This window comes from Chiloscyllium plagiosum, unplaced genomic scaffold (genome assembly GCF_037043375.1).
Source record: "Chiloscyllium plagiosum isolate Xiang-an unplaced genomic scaffold, Cpla_swu_hap1 HiC_scaffold_26, whole genome shotgun sequence".
NCBI classification, from domain to species: domain Eukaryota; kingdom Metazoa; phylum Chordata; class Chondrichthyes; order Orectolobiformes; family Hemiscylliidae; genus Chiloscyllium; species Chiloscyllium plagiosum.
The window spans coordinates 42852925-42868769 of record NW_028270164.1 but is presented as its reverse complement, the minus strand read 5'-3'; positions in this window follow the sequence as shown (position 1 = coordinate 42868769).

Sequence of the window (15845 nt, the reverse complement as noted above, 5' to 3'; positions counted from 1 at the left end):
CTACCTGACAGCAGCAAGTGTTCTGTCCAAAATACAATGTAAACTTTTGGTCCAGCAGTTAATGTAGCTGATTGCCTGGAGACAAAAAAAAACAAATTTGAATTAGGCTAAATCAGTTTAAATTATACCGCAAAAATACCAAACTCCAATCAAGTTTGAATGTAATATATGGACAATATTAAAAGCCAATGACACAATCTGATGCTTTGGGGTATAAGACCGGGGAAAATTGAACAGTTGAGGGAGAACTGCCAAGCCACCATCACATGCAGACTGCCTAGAGAATAGCTCTCTTAAAGGTACCTTTATTGATCAGCGATCTATGAAACAGAAATTCATAAGAAGAAGAAAAGAAGACAGAGGAAGATATGAAGAGAAGATTTGACAGCTGGCTGGTTTTGAAATTTGAATCTTAATAAATCTTAATCAGGGGTTTTATCGGACTAGTATTGTAGAAGGGGAAAGTAAAAGTTCGGTTAGAGGAAGGAGTTGTAAATAGTTGTTAGTTAATTATTCTCTGTTATACTTTTGAGAAATAAAGTTGTTAATTTTTACTTTAAATAATTCTTGGCCTCTCAAATTTTCAGAGATTTCTGCACGAGATAAATCTTTCTGTGTTGCTGGTTTAAATTAAGCAGGGAGGTTTATCCATGTCATAACACCAGGAATATACGAAAGAAAAGAGAGTTAAAAACCACTGCACTGTCAGTAAAACAAAGGGAATTACTTTCTCTTTTCCAGAATTTTGGCATTCAGTACAATTGAAAGCCATCAGAACAGTAGCATTTCCACGACCCTGCAAAACCTAGAATCCTGAAACTTACTGCTCAACTGCTAATACCAATACCTATCCAATAACAGCCACAACATCACGTTAATTGCTCTTCTTGAATAATTCAGGGGCTGATTCGCATTTTTTGTTGTTTTATCTTTGTATACTCAACTCTTATTGCTAGTCTTTGCTCATGTATCACAATTATTAATGAATAAACTCTTTATTTTTGTTAGTTCAAAAAAGTCTGGTTAAATTTGCTTATTTTAAAACATAAGTTCTTTTGAGACTGGGAAGAGATACCCACAATGGAAGAGATCCTTTCTCAATTAACCTTGATATGATCAACTGAGGGGTTGGGTAAATTACCAAAGGGAGGTCCTGGTTCATCTCTCCTCACCCAGGTGCCTAACGTTTTGGGTATCCCATCTGGAACAACTGCAACCTCGCTTGATGTCTGGTTCTAACAATGGGTTAATGCAGCATATCTTGTCAATGGTATGCAATGCTGCCACTGTGTATCGATTGAGAAGGGAGTTAGTGTTGAAGGTGGCAATGGGATGCCATTCCAGAGGGCTGTTTTGTCCCGTCTGGTGTTGAGCTTTTTAAGTGTTCTTTGAGCTGTACCCATCCGTGAAAATGAAGAGTATTTCATTACACTCCTGAATTGAGCCTTATCAATGGCAGAAAGTCGCTGGAGAGACTGGAGGTGAATTACTGACTGCAGAATTCCTAGCCTCTGACCTGGTCTTGTAGCCACAGTGTTAATATGGTCAATGGTAACCCACAAGGTGTTGATCGTGCTGGTAATACTGTTAAACATAAAATGGAGATTTTAAGATTCTCCATTGTTGAAGATGGATATTTCCTATCCCTTCTGAAGCATGAGCGTTATTTCCCACTTACCAGCCCAAACCTGAGTTGTGCCTAGATCTCATTACGTATAGACATAGACTGTGACAGCATCTCAGCAGTGACAAATTAGGCTTCACATTGTGCAATCATCAGGAAACATCCTTTTTCTGTTCATGATGATGAATCAGCAGAAGTTGATTGGCTTAAGAGGAACTCCTGCAGAGATGTCCTGGGACTAAAATGATAGGCCTCCAATAACTTCAGTCATCTTCCTTTGAGCCAGGTATGACATCAACTAGTAGAGCTTGCCCCTGATTCCCATTAACTCCAGTTTTGCAAGGCCTCCTTGGTGCCACAATCTGTAAAATATTGCGGTGATGTCAAGGGCAGTCACTCTCACCTCAGCCCTGAGTTCAGCTCTTGTGTCTAAATTTGGACAAAGGTAAAAGGGTTAGGAGCTGAATGATCTCAAAGAAATTTGAATTGAATGTCAGTGAGCAGCTGATTTCTGAGCATGTGTTGCTTGACAAAATTATTGACTTCACTTCCATCACTTTGCTGAAGATGAAGAGTGGACTGATCGAGCAGTAATTGGCCAGGTTGAATTTGTCCAAGTTTTGAATTTCTGTAGACAGGACATACCTGGACAGTTTTCTGTATTACTGGAAAATGCTAGTGTGGTAGCTGTAATGGAACAACTTGGCTAGGGACATTACTAGTTTTGGAGCACAAGTCCTCAGTACTATTACTGGAATGTTCTCAAGACCAATAGATTTTGTGGTAATCAGTGTGGTCGTGTGGTAGTTCATTTTTATTTCAAAAATATACTACATTCATTAAAAAATATCTTTAATTACCAAAGCATGTCTGTAATCTTTACAGACAAAAAGTACAAACATTGTAATTTGACATTCCCTGCAGTTGCAAACAAAGACATTTCCTACTTTGCAGGGCATTAATTTCATTCATTTTGAGGCAATGAGAGAGTCCGATAACTGAATGGACCCTCATATACTTTGGTAGAAAAACCTTAGATGGTGGTCTTTCCCCATTATGTCTTGGTGGCAGCTGCCCCAAGCTTTACTGCATCCTTCAACATATAGTCCTGGACCTTGATATATGCCAGTCTGCAACACATGGTCAAGGTCAACTCTACACCGGAGGTCGAACGCGTATACAAGGGGTCTATGTGCAGCTTGATGCAGCGACACACAAAGGTGGTCATCTGGATGAGGGCATTGTTGTATACATTCTTCCACCTCCCCCACAGCTCCTTATCCAGAGTTTTGTATATGTGCTTAGTTCCCCAGTTGTTGATGGTGGGGATATTTATGGAGCCTCCTCCTCATTTTAATTGTTTAATTGTTCACCACTGTTCTCTGTAAAGGTTAGAACTGATGATTGGTTTGGGGATAATTTGTGCTGTCCCTGAATGCTTCTTCCACGATTTAGCATGCAACTCACCTGGATTGTAGCTTCACCAGATTGATAATTAATTTTGAGATATGCCCAGTGCTTCTCCTGGCATACCCTCTGCACTCTTTATTGAAACGATGTTTGAATCAGCTTAATGATAATGGTAGAGTTGGGGATACGCTGAACCACTGAGGTTACAGATTGTGGTTGAATACAATTCTGCTTTTGCTTTTGGCTCACAGCACCTCATGGATGTGTAGTTTTGAGTTGCTAGATCCTATCAAAATCTATCCTGTTTAGCATGATGGTAATGTCACACGCATGATTAAAGTATCCTCAAAGTGAAGATGGGACTTTGTCTCCACAAAACTGTGCTGTGCTCATTCCTACTGACTTTGTCATGGATAGTCTGCAATGAATAGGTCAGCAAGGATGAGCTCAGCATGTGAGCATGACTATGTCAGGCAGTTGTATAACTAGTCTGTGAGACAGCTCTCACAATTTAGACACAAGTACTGGTATTAATTAGCAGACATTTGCTGGGTTACCTGGGCTGGTTTGTCATAGTTATTTCTGGTGTCTCTGTTGACTCTGATTGGTCAGTCTGGTTTCACTCCTTTCTTTATATGTTGTAATGTTTAATAAAAACTGTGTTGAGCAATTTAATCAACTATTTGAGAGTCAGCTACATTGCTGTGGGTGTGCAGTCACTTGAAGGCCAGACCAGGTAAGGACATTTCAGATTTCCTTCCTGAAATGACATTAGTGAGGCAGCTGGGGTTTTCAATGATTTCACATTCAAGCCAGTAGTCTAGCTGTTAATTTAATTCAAATTTCACCAGCTGTCACAATTGGATTCAAACATTCACCTGAGTCTTTGGGTTAGTAGTCAAGCAACATGATCATTTCATAGGGTAGCATGGTGGTTCAGTGGTTAGCACATCTACCTCAGAGTGCCAGACATCTGGGTTCAATTCCAGGTTTAGGTGACTGTATGAAGTTTGCACGTACTCCCTGTGTCTGTATGGGTTTCCTTCCATAGTCCAAGATGTGCAGGCTAGGTGAAATTGTCTATAGTTTTCTGGGATGTGTTAGGCTAGGTGGATTAGCCATGGTAAATGTGGGGTTATGGGATGTGGTGGGAGGTTGTTTCTGGGTGGGATGCTCTTCAGAGGGTCAGTGCAGACTCGATGGTCTGAAAGGCCTCCTTCCACACTGTGGGGATTCTGTGATTCTATTTCCCCTCCACATCCTAACACTACTGAACCGGTGCATCCCATTCCTAGATTTAGGAGAATGAGAGCTGATCACACTGAAACATATAACATTCTTAATTGCTTGATTAGTAGATGCTTACATGAAGAAGAGAATTGAGGCCACATTTTCAAAGCAAAGGGTAAACCATTTAGGACTGAATTGAGATGAATTTCTTCATCAAGATTTGTAGGTCTTTCAAATTCTTAAGCCCAAAAAGTTGTGATGGTCAGTCACAGAGTTATAGATATCTACAAAATAGAAAAAGGCCCTTCAGCCTATCAAGTTTATGCCAGTCAAATGTAGGCAACTCATGTAATCATTCTAGATGAGCATGGATGTATTGCTGCAATTATGCAGGGTCTTGGAGAGGCAAACCACAAATATTGTGTAGAGCTTTGGTCTCCTTGTCTGAGGAAGGATGTTCTTGCTGTATAAGGAGTGCAGTGAAGGTTTATTAGACTTATTCCTGGAGTGGCTGGACTGACATATGAGGAGAGATTGAATTACTTAGTTTTATATTTGCTGGAGTTCAGAAGAGTGAGGGGGGACTCTCATAGAAACATATAAAATTCTAACAGGCCCAGACAGGATAGATGTAGGAAGGATGTTTCCGACGGTGGGGGAGTCAAGAGTCAAGTGACAGTCTAAGGATATGTTGAAAACTATTTAGAACTGAGATGCAGAGAAATTTCTTCATCCAGAGGGTGGTGAGCATGTGAAACTTGCTACTGCAAAATGCAGTTGAGACAAAACATTATATTTCAAGAAGGAATTGGACATAGCACTTGGGGCTAAAGGGATTGAAGGATATAGGGAAAAAGCAGAAACATTATTTATTTGAATGATTAACCATGAGCATATTGAATGGCAGAGCAGGCAGCAAGGGCCTACTCCTCCTTCTATTTTCAATGTTTCTAAGTTACATATATTAGCTATAGACAACTGGAATCAAACGAATCTCTTAAAAAGTGCAGGGGCATTCTTTAGAGGTTGAATCAGGAGGGCAAAGAGGGGATCTGAGATAGCTTGGCAGATAAGGATAATCCAAAGGGATTCTGCAAGTACATTAAGAGCAAAAGAGCAACTAGATAGAGTGAATAGGGCTCCTTAAAGATCAGCAAGGTTGTCCATGTTGAACCTCAGGAAATGGGAGAGATATTTCACTTCAGTTTTATGACAGAAAAAGAAATAGAGATTATAGAACTCAGAGAAATAAATATTGCTGTTTTGTAAACAGTTCACATTACAGAAGAGGAAATGCTGGAGGTCTTAGAAAACATAAGAGTGGATAAATCTCCAGCACCTGATCAAGTATATCACAGGATGTTGTGGCAAGTTGGGGAAGAGGTTTTCAGGTCTCTAGCAGAGGTTTTTGTATAATTTATCATCATGGGGTAAGGTGCAAGAGGATTGGAGGGTAGCTAATGTTGTACCTGTATTTAAGAAAGGCTGTAAGGAGAAGCTCTGAGAACTATAGAGCTGTAAGCCTAACATCAGTGGTGGATACGTTGTTGGAGGTGAACCTGAAAGATATTACTTAAATGAATTTAGAGTGGCAAGTACTGGTTAGGAATAGTCAACCTGGGTTTTTGAGAGGGAAAACGTGTCTCACAAACTTGATTGCATTTTTTGAGGAAGTAATCAAAACAATTGTTGAGGGCAGAGCAGTACACATTGTTTATATGGACTTTAGTAAAGCCTTTGACAAGATTCTGCATGGTAGACTAATTAGTGAAGTCAGATCACATGGGTTCAGGGAGAACTTGCCAATTGAATATAAAATTGGCTTGATGATAGGGGACAGGGGTGATGGTGAAAGGTTATTTTTCAGCCTGGAGGCCTGTAACCAGCAGTGTTCTACTGGTATTGGTTCTGGGTCTACTTTTGTTTGTCATTTATGGAAATGATTTGGATGAGAATATGGGAGGCATGGTTAGTAAGTTTATGGATGTCAACAAAATTGGTGGTAAAATGTACAGTGAAGAAGATTATCAAAGATAACAAAGAGATCTTGATCAATTGGGTCAAAGGGCTGAGGAGTGGCAGATGTAGTTTAGTTCAGAGAAATGCAAGGTGTTGTATTTTGGTAAGACAAACCTGGGCAGGACTTACATAGTTGATGGTAGGGCCCTGGGGAGTGTTGTGAAACAGAGACACTTGCGGGTACATGTACACAGTTCCTTGAAAGTGGCATCACAGGTCGACAGGATGGTGAAATAGGTGTTTGGCATGCTTGCTTTCATTGGTCAGAGCACTGAGTACAGGAGTTAGGATGTCATTTTCTGGTTGTACAAGACACTTGGAAGGGTTAGAGTGGTGCTGGAAAAGCACAGCAGGTCAGACAGCATCCAAGGAGCAGGAAAATCGACATTTAAGGCAAAAGCCCTTCATCAGGAAAGCACAATTCCTGATGAAGGGATTTTGCCTGAAACATCGATTTTCCTGCTCCTTGGATGCTGCCTGACCTGCTGTGCTTTTCCAGCACCACTTTAATTTTGACTCTAATTTCCAGCAACTGCAATACCCACTTCCGCTAAAGTATTTGTCAGACCAATTTGGAGTACAGCATACAATTCTGATACTCTGCTATCAGAAGGATGTTTAAACTGGAAAGGGTGCAAAAATTATTTACAAGGTTGTTACTCAGAATGAAAGGTTCTTGGAAACTCATAGTGGCACAATGTATACAATGACAGTGAATAGAAGAATCAGATAAAAGCTTATCTCTATAGTGTCATAATACTCAAGTATCTTTGAAGTTTGAGATGTTTTTTCTACTTTCATTGAAACTTACAAGTTTGTAAAGATATTTTGTTAAAGTCAGTTTGAACTGTCCCTTTCTTATCAGTAGCACAAACCCGTAAGTGCAAACACTTGATTAGTGTATGCCTGGAACACTGGGCTTTACCCAATTAAAGTGTTCCTTGGATCGTTCAGCCCACATTGTCTTTAAATGCACTGTATCACTCTAAGCTTGAAAAAGGCTAGAGTTCCTGAAAGTTTATTTATCTTATCACTAGTCTAGTATAATAAAAAAAACAGGATAACTTACATTATGCCTATGTTGTCGATAAGTGTGGCAATTAAGGACATTCCTGTTAACCTGCTATGCTTTTCCAGCACCACATTTTTCCACTTTGACTCTCCAACTTACGCAGCCTTCATTTTCTCCCAATCACTTACAACAATGTTGGACAGGTTGTTTAAAAAAGGCTTTAGCATTGACATATTCACGCCAATTAATCAATGTCACGTTCCAAAATTTGTTAAAACCAAGCTCACTGAATTAAATTAACAACATGATAAAACTGTAAACACACCAAACTTTGTTGTTACAACTTGAAATGATGAACTACCTCTAGAGACATGTTCAATACTATAGAAACAGCAAGTGCAACCTCTTCTCCATCACGAATCACTACACAGTGCACTAAGATTTCATGATTTTGCACGGCTGAGTTTTATGAGGCAGTATTTACAATGCACATTTTCCCGCAACGATACAGCTGCAGCTTCCTCAGGTTCCTTTTACATCCTATTCTCTTTGTGTTATTAACAGTATGAAATAAAATCAACAGTGTTCACCAAAACTCAGAATTCCAAGCACAAATTGGTAACGTCACACAACAGTCTAAATTCTTATTTTCTGTTATTATAGAGCTGCAGAAGCCTGTACTTGTAAACATCTGAATGAAAATACTACCATGATTGTGTTGTCTCCTTATTCTGTAACAGAAAGGATACACATGGCCATGACAAAAAAATGTTATTGTGGTATGACTCAAATTTGTCATTTAATTATAATATTACTGTTATAATTTCCAAAGGATGTTTGATTCTGAAACTATTAATAAACCAGCAATGTTGCACAGCACAAAATTAGAACAGCTTTATGGTAGAAGTGAATTGCATTAATGCAATTAATGGAGGCCAGGTAAGTATATAACAGACAAGCGAATCGAAGGTTGCATGCAAAGTGCTTGATGAGGAAAGTTGAGAGGAGGTTGCCCATGAACTGTTCCAATGTTGCATTTTCTCTGTGAACCATTTCACAATCTTCAAGACTTCTTTCAACTCAGTGCTCAAACTCCCCTTTCAAGAGAAAGAAACCCCAGCCTGTTTAATCTTGCTTAGAAGGCAAAATATTGGATTCCTAGTATCAGCAAGGAAGCCTTTTTTTAATCTTCCTAGGTATCTCGTAACTTTTTAACAGTATTGCAACCAGAACTGTTCACAGTACGGGATTTAAAATATGGTTTAACCAAGGTGCAGTGGAAGTTTAATATAATTTCCCCAATTTCAACTCTATCCCTTTGGAATTACCTCCGTACATGTACTTTGGTTTCTTCTTCACGTCCTTAATAACCTGTACCACATCTTTTAGCAATTTGTGTATCTGAGCCTCCATATTCCTTTGTTCCTGGACCCATTTAGAATCTTTTAATCCACATAGAATGTGATCACCTTATTCTTCCCACCAAAATATATCATGTTAGACTTATCTATATTGAAGTTGGTATGTTCATTATGCAGGTCTATTCAAAATATTTTGGGGTATCTCGAGAGGTTGAAAATTCTTTTTTCTTCAATAACTAAAGCCAGATGAATAAATGCACAATAGATTTGAGTGAGCTTTCTAATATAATTATTTTCGCTCTGCCCATTATTTTCCTTGAATAATTGTACCTATCCAACTTCCACTACAGCAAAAGTCTGTTCAGGATTACACAGTTGTTGTGTGACTTTGAAACATTCCTGAAGAAGGGCTCATGCCTGAAACGTCGATTCTTCTGCTCCTTGGATGCTGCCTGACTTGCTGCGTTTTTCCAGCAACACATTTTCAGCTCAGTGTGACCTTGAACACCAATGTAAACTCTAATGTAATCACTGCCATATTTCCAACATTACAATAATACCTACATATGATGATACCATTATTCCTTGAGATGTTTCATCTGTCAGTTACATTGAGAGACTGCCCTGTTGTGTATGACTGAGATTGATTTGATGCATGTAATTTGTATTATGGAACTACCTTCCAATATCCGTTAGTGAAGAAATCACTGTCTGTATTTGGGCAAATTGCTCAGATTACATCTTTAAATTCCTGAAATTATGTATGAATCCACAACATCATGACAGAAGCAAGTGTGCAATCAATGAGCCAAGTTGATACCCATTAGCATTCTTCTCCCATTCTAAAATTGAACTAAATTGTACAGAAAAACTCTCATTTCTTTCTTTATTCCATTATAATTTATTTGTGCACTCTACCAATACTTTCTGCTTTGTTGCTTATCCTCACTATTTCTTCTCTTTCTTCCATGAAGCTTACAACAAAAGATTCAAGCATCTATGTGGCCTACTTCTTAATGCCTATTTTTAATTTGTTCTTTCTTGAGTTATAGTTAATAATAGCAAGGCATATAGCTGCTCCTAGGGCATTTTGGGCATTAAATTTCCACTACTCAGTGTGAGAAGTCACATGTGGGTCACATAGGGTTATTTGATATTTTCTATTGAAAAGGCATAAAGCTGAACCTTTTGTTTGTGACAATGCTGTCACTTTAAAAAGGTTATTTTGTCCTTGGTTTTTTTTTAAGAGGTCGTAAAGGCGGAGATGCTAAAGGGTCGAGTTTAACAATGGAGGGAAAATGGCCAGTTCTCCAAGTTCAGGCTTTTTTCTAGTTTGGTTTAGTTGGAGCAATCACAAGATGTGTGTCTCCAGGAGAGTTAGAAGCTTTAGTAAAGCTTCAGACTTTCTTCTGAAATCTATTTTTGGATGCTGTTCCCTCCTGCCTGTAAGAATGTGTTTGAATTTACCTTTTTGTGTATATGGAATGTTACTGGATTGGAACAGTTAATTAGTAATAGTTGGAGTATCGGGTTGGTTAAGTTTTCCAAAAGTTACGTTATTCTAAATTCTGCTTTCTTTTGTATGTATTTCAATTGTATTGTTTAAATTAATTCTGTTTTGCTTAAAGCCAAATAGTTTGGCTGGCTGCATCACACCTGGAACATCCACTGGTCTGGCCTGGTCCATAACACGTTTTTTGGCAAAGTCCGATTTACTTTCAAGTTTTTCGGTATGTTTCTTGCCTCAAGACCTCACAGGTTTTCTCACTGCACCTTACCAAACACACCTTATTGTTTATCTAATTCACCCCATGTCATCTTTCAGTGCCAAGTTCTGCCCCTTGCTACCATGAGCCTTTACCAGACCAACATGCGACTCACTGGATATCCCAGAATTCACTAGCAATTCCTGCGCCATCTTTAAAAGGCCATTGAGCAAATGGACAATCATTGTCAGTCTGGAGCTACCCTGCATGGTTCCTGACATTGTCCCATAGATGGCAGACAGGGAAAATCAGCACAAGAGTTTGCAATCAGTGTCCTGGATGTTCTACAAAACGGGGTGTTGCAAAAGCAGAGCCTTCTCCTCCTCCAGGCTGATCAGTGGATGTCATGAGATAGGCCATGCCAGCCTGGTCAGGGGTTGCCACCCAGCTTAATACAAAAATTGAAGACAGGAGTAGGAGTAGACCATTCAATCCGTCAAGCCGTACTCCGCTATTTGTTATGACCATGGCTAATCATTGAGCTTAATACTCCAATACCGCCCTCCCTCCATATCCGTTAATTCCTCTGGCCACAAGAGCTAAATCCACTTCCTTCCTGAAAACACATACTGTTTTGCACTCAACCACTTCCTATGGCAGTGAATTCAACCGGTTCACCACTGTCAGTGAAGAAATTTATCCTCATCTCAGTCCTAAAAGGTTTTCCCCTTATCCTTAAACTATGAACTCTAGTTCTCTACTCCCAACCATCAGGAACTTTCTACCTACATCTAACCTGTTTAGTCCTGTTAGAATTTTATAGGTTATATAAATATAAAACTGACAACCCCTAATCAGTGACACTGAACTACCAGGAGCCCAACCTGATCCTGTTCAACATCTAACACCCCAAAGTAGCCAAACACCTCAACCATAACCCCCTCCAGCCCCTCACAACTCATGATTTGACCATCTACCTGCACTCCATCCTGTGGACACCTCCCCTTCCCCTTCGTCTTCCTATGGGAACCTAACACCAGGAACAGGTTGGATTCATCTCAACAAAATAGGTGACAGTTCTTCACTGGTTCATTTGTCAGGGCAATGTCCTGACTAATCAGAGTCAATCTTCTTTGTTTGAGGTTGAAACAATGAAATAACTCCACAGAGGACAGTATCCTGTCACCAAGCCACCCTTTATTCACATATGAACAGTCCTTGACATCAGTACCACCTGATGTCAGCTATCAGAGTCAGTCTCTCTCACATCCCTCCTTTTTTATCTGTCAGCCAGGACTCCGTGATTGTACCAGATTAACAGCCCCAATCAGGGAACTCATATTCTATGATGTCTAGCTAGTTGACCTTGTTACATTAACTATAAACAAAGCTGACCAGTTAACTAACAATTGTCATTAAATGCTACCATCTTCATGGCAATCAATCAGAGTCAATATACCAATCAATCAATACTTGCCTCTCAAATAATATGAATATTCGCTTTCCCCTTTATTAGTATTTTTGCAAATTCTGGATAAATGCAAGTGAAAGGTTTTGACAAAATGGGACTTTTCTCATGAATATTCAAGTTATGTATGACCAAATGTGAGGATTTTAAAAACAAGCTGTTCCTGGACTGGGGTCAACATAGGTCGAGGAGAAAGTGAGGTCTGCAGATGCTGGAGATCAAAGTTGAAACTTTATTGCTGGAACAGCACAGCAGGTCAGGCAGCATCCAGGGAACAGGAGATTCGACGTTTCGGGCACAGGCCCTTCTTCAGGAATGAGACATAGGTCAGCAAGCTAAAGTTTCATGGATAAGTAGGTCTTGACTTGAACATATTCAACAGTTTTTGATGAGCTTAATTTTGTGCCTACCAGAAGAGCATTGAAATAGACAAGTTTACAGTTGAAAGTTAACCAAGGTAATGTAGCATTGAATGATGTTATGCAGATGGAAATAAGATTATTTCTCAAACAGATATGTGTTACAAGTTAATCACTGGGTTAAATGTGACACTGACCTTGTTCGCAGTCTGCTTCAGAAACAGACAACTGCCAGGGAGAGAAGAGATTTAGTGATGAAGGAGTTTTTGGTTAAAACAAAAGCAATAACATCACTAAAATAGAGGGATCTTGGGATCCACGTCCACAGATCCCTCAAAGTTGTCACCCAAGTTGATAGGGTTGTTAAGAAGGCGTATGATGTGTTGGCTTTCATTAGCAAGGGAATTGAGTTTAAGAGCCACGAGGTTATGCTGCAGCTCTATTAAGCCCTGGTTAGACCACACTTAGAATATTATGTTCAGTTCTGATCGCCTCATTATAGGAAGGATGAGGAAGCTTCCGAGAGGGTGCAGAGGAAGTTGGCTGGAGTGGAGGACATGTCTTATGAAGAAAGGTTGAGGGACCTAGGGCTTTTCTCATTGGAGTAAAGAAGGAATAGTACAAGGAGTTGTACAAATGCTGAGAAGGGCATAGATAGATTGGATAGCCAGAGACTTTTTCCCGTGTGTGGAAATGGCTATTATGAGGGGGCAAAATTTAAAGGTGATTGGAGGAAGGTTTAGGGAAGATGTCAGAGGTAGGTTCTTTACACAGAGAGTGGTGGATGTATGGAATGCACTGTGGTAGTAGAGTCAGATATATTAGGTACCTTTAAGCAACTCTTGGATAGGCATATGGGTGATAGTAAAATGAAGGCTATGTAGGTTAGTTTAATCTAAGAGTAGGAATAAAAGGTTGGCGCAACATCAAGGGCCAAAGGGTCTGTACTGTTCTATGTTCTATGTCACAGCAGAATAGGTCATGTAGCCCATCAGGTTTTCTATTCATTTAGTGAACAACTAGGAGGCTGGAAGAATACAGCAAGACAAGCAGCATCAGGAGGTAGAGAAGTCAATGTTTTGGGTGTAACCCTTCTTCAGAACTAGGGGTTAGTGTAAGGGGAGCTGTAATTAGAGGGGGAGTTGGGGAGGGTTTTGGGTGGGGAGAGGGGCAGAATGGTAAGGTAGGGATAGATGAGCACAGGAAGAGGTTCAACCTGGTTGGTTGATGGGAGGAATTAATCCAGTTGGTAGCTGGAAGGAAGGGTTGATCAGAGGAATGGAAGGGAGGGGAGGGGCTGAAAAGGGAGCCAGAAGAAGTGAAGGGAGGCGATTTGAAATTGGAGAACTCAATGTTAAGCCCTCTGGGCTGTTGGCTGCCCAGGTGGAAGATGAAGTGTTGTTCCTCCAATTTGTGGTCTGATTCACTGTGGCAATGGAGGATGCCATGTGGACATGGCGGAAAGGAAGTGGGAGGGGCAATTAAAATGGCTGGTGACTAGGAGGTTAGGCTTGGCCTTCCGGGCCCTGCTGAGATGCTGGTGAAACATGCCCTGAGTTTATGTTTGGTCTCACTGATGTAGAGAAGACCACATCGGGAGCACCACATACAGTAAACTAGGTTGGAGGAGAAGCAGATGATCCTCTATTTCGCCTGGAAGGACTGTTTGGAACCCTGGATGGAGGTGAGGGTGGTGGCGTGCCGGCAGGCTTTGCATCTTTTACAGTTGCAGGGGAAGATACCTGGGGTTCAGGAGGGTTGGTGGGGAGAGTGGAGGTTCACTTGCCTCTCCTAGCTTCCTGTATCTTATTGCTTAACCTGTGCATCCCACTCTGCAGACTATTTGTAGAATCCTAATTTTGTGTAATTTACAAACTTGGTCACTTTCCTCATCCAGGTCATCAATATTTCTCTTAAATTATTGTGATCCGGGGGATCTAAGATGGCGGCGATCTGAGAAGATCACACTGCAGAGCTTTGCATTGCAGAAGGAGCAGGACGTTCTTTAACCCACCCGACCCAGGTCATCAGGATTTCTTGGGGCATTGGAAAGATTGTGGAGCCCCAAGAAACATTTAAAAATTGACTTACCTGTATTTTCAGCTGTCCAGAAATGCCTAAAAAGGGAGGAGGAGCATCTGAGGCCGGGCCTGCAGCTCAGCCTGCAGCAGCCTTGGAGCCGATTACTCTCCAGGACCTGGTGAACCAGCTCTCGAAATCTCACAAGATGTTGGGGAGACAGATTGAAGAGAAGCTGGATCCAGACTCTCTCATGCTGCAGAAGCATGAGCAGCAGCTGGGAGACCTGGAAAAGAGGACGGATGAGGTGGAGCACAGGGTCACAGTGGTGGAAGCTGATGCCAGTTCATTCAAGGAAGAGATCCAAGCCCTGAAAACGCAGGTTCGTAATTTGCGTGACCAAGTGGATGATCTTGAAAACAGGGGCAAGAGAAAAAACATTCGGATCATCGGTCTGCTCGAGGGTAAGGAAGATGAGTGGCCTGCGGAATTTGTTGAAGATTGGCTTCCATAATTCCTTGACTTGGAGACTAGCATGAGAGGATTGAAGATAGAGAGGGTTCACCGGATCGCAGCACGGAGGTCGGGTCTGGGTCAACGCCCTCGTCCTTTCCTGGTGCGGTTCCATCATTGCCGGGATAAGGAGAGAGTCATGGAGGCTTCCAGACTCCAGGGAAAGGATTCAAAGGCCCTAATTTACGAGGGGTCTAAGATCATGTTTTTTCAGGACTTTTCAGCGCCGGTGATCCAGAAACAAAAATCGTATGATGGTGTCAAGAGAAGGAGCTTGGGATTCAGTACTCCCTGAGATATCCGGCACTGCTTTGGATCACCTTAGGTGGATCCATGCATCTCTTTGACACATCGGAGAAGCTTGTGCTTGCGATACGGCTCCAGCTGGGAGAAGTGAAGGTGGTTGAGATGGTTAGATGCCTATTTATGGTCAGTTCGGGACGGGTAGTTGCCCCCTCCGGGCAGGAGGTGAGTTCCCCTACTCAGCGCTATTGGCGCTTTATATGTTGGTTTGTTTTCTGGTTTTTGTTGTTTTTTATTTTTAATATGTTTGTTATGTTTGTTAAATGTAGTGGTTTTAGTTTATGTAGTTTTTATATTTGGTGGACCATGTGACACTAAGGCTCAGCAATTTGTGGTTCGGGTTCCTCCTCTCTGGAATTTAAATGTAATTGCAGAAGATTATGGCTAATGATTTGATTAAATGGTGTACCTGGAATATCAAGGGAAGTCACGCACCAATTAAGAGGAAGAAGGTACTCTTGAGTCTTAGAGAGGAGAAGGTGGATATTGCTTTGTTACAGAAGACACATTTGGATGACAAGGAGCATCTGAAATTACAGCAGAATGGCTTTGACTGAGTTTATTTTTTATCATTTAATACCAGAAGTAGGGGAGTGGCTATATTGGTAAGGAAAAATCTCTCATTTAAATTATTGGAATGTGTTAAAGACACATACGGGAGGTTTGTAATTCTTAAAGCCTTGATAAATGGGGAAGAATATGGCATTTTAAATGTTTATTGAACTCCAGCTTATCCTCTTAAATTCTTGGTAGATCCTTTTTCTAAACTGATAAGTCTCAACTCTCAGCACATCATTATAGGGGGAGATTTTAACTGCCTC